Below are 2,240 nucleotides of genomic sequence, written 5' to 3' on the forward strand. Positions count from 1 at the left end.
GCCAGCTGTGGCATTGAGTGAGCTAGTCAGGGCAGTGCTGAAGAGCTTGTCCTTGTTGTTATGAGTGTGAACTGGCAGCCTGACCAACCCAGCTACCACCCAGATCCAGGGCTTTGACTTGGCCTATCCCAACATACACCTCATCTGTGAACTTCTCTGGCCACATGAAGTGGTTAGACCTGCAGATCTAAAGCTACAGAATCTTCATGACACAGGGTGATGGTAGGTTATTCCAGTGGAGTCCTGGTGAAGATCTAGGATTGATAGTTGTCTTAGCATTTCCACTGTTGTAAAGAAACACCATGACCAAGGCAACTCTTATAAAGGACAACATTTAATTGGGGCTGGCTTACTGGTTTTGAGGTCCAGTCCACTATCATCACGGCAGGAAGCATAGCAGTGTCCAGGTAGACATGGCACTGGAGAAGCTGAGAGCTCTGCATTTTGTTCTAAAGGCAAACAGGAGAAAACTGGCTTCCCAGCAGCTAGGAGGAGGGCCTCAAAGCCCACCCCCAGAGTGACACACTTCGTCCAACAAGGCTGCACCTCCTATTAGTGCCACTCCCTGGGCTAAGCATATTCAAACCACAGCAACAGTGTAGCAGAAACCAGAGGACTTGAACCAGACCAATGACTCACTGCAAAGAACAAATCGCATTTGCAAGTAAAGATGTATGGACAGAAGGGAATACTTTGGGACACACTGTGACACGCTACAGCTTCCACGACAAGATTTTGTTTTGTTTTGTTCAGTCATTTTGCAAAAAAGGACCCTGGTACAGTATTATGTGACAAAGACCCTCCAAAGATGCTGCAGAGTTCATTTGTGTTGGTTTTCTACTTCTGGGCATGGCTGTATCCTTTAGCATGATTTCCCCAGTGAGATTCCCTTGGAGAAAGTCAGACCCTCATCTGCAAGTGGTTATCGACTGGAGATAGCTTCTGGGTTAGGGATGGGAGCGTGCACCTGTTTCACTCAGCTCTAGGACTCCATCCAGTGTAGACCTGGGCAGGCCCTGTGCATGCTGTCTCAACCTCTGTGAGTTTGTATGTGTGCTGGCCTTGTGCTTAGCAGGCTGTGTTTCCTGGGTGTTCTCCATCTCTTCTGGCTCTTATAGTCTTTCTTCCTCCCCTTCTGCAGAGTTCCCCAAGCCCTAAGAGGAGGAGGGGATTTGACGGAGACACCTACCTCATTTAGGACTGAGTTCTCTCACTCTGCACATCATCAGCTGTGGGTCTTGGTATTTGTTCTCATCTTTTGTAGGGGGAAGATTCTTTGGCGCAGGATGCTGTTACAAGTCTTTATTTTTTTCCTACATTCCTTTTGCAGAACGTGAGTATTTGGTTTTCCCCTAGGTCATCAGCCTATCTAGTCTCAGGTTCTTGGTCAACCAAATGGCACTGGGCATAGGTTCCATGTTTTGTAGTGGGCTTTAACCCAAATCAGATCTTGGTTGGTTACTCCCAACCCTGTCTTTCATAAAAAGCAAGTATTATGTGGGAAGGAAAAAAAAGGAGATTAATGTTGACAAACACTTTTCCATATACTAGTTGTTATAGTTACAGTTGTGTTGCTGTGAAGAGTCACCATGACCAAGGCACCAAGGCAAGTCTTATAAGAGAAACCATTTAATTGTGGGATTGGTACAGTTTCTTTCAGAGGCTTAGTGGATTATCAACATGGCTGGGAGCATAGTGACATGCAGGCTGGTACTGGACCAGTAGCTGAGAGCTACATCCTAATTGTTGTTGGTGGGGAGACTGGGCCTAGTGGTGTGGGTTCTTGAAACCTCAAAGCCCACCCACAGTGACACACTTCCTCCAGCAAGGTCACACCTCCTAATCCTTCTCAAATAGTTCATTCCCTGAAGACAAAGCATTCAAATATACGCTTTCTCAAACCACCATACCAGTATTACTGATATGAATGCCACAATGAAATTAACATCTGAGGCAGTGTTAGCTTTCTAGCTCAAGAAGTTTCTGTCAAAACTGCCTAATCTGGTGTTGTGGCAGAGAGGCAGCCATAGGCATTTGTAAGTGAATTAGTGTGTCTATGTTCTTGAGAAAGGTTTCCTTTTTCTTTATAAAAACAGATGACAAGCTATGCTTGGCTGTGTGAGCCAAGGTTTGCAAACCTTGGCTGCAGCACAGTGGGCACTTCATAGCCTGGCAATGCCAGTTCCAACTTCAGGAATTCTAAGTGTGATCTGTGTGAGGCCTGGCATGAATCCATTGCT

This window comes from Mus musculus, chromosome 7, assembly GCF_000001635.26.
Source record: "Mus musculus strain C57BL/6J chromosome 7, GRCm38.p6 C57BL/6J".
NCBI lineage: Eukaryota > Metazoa > Chordata > Mammalia > Rodentia > Muridae > Mus > Mus musculus.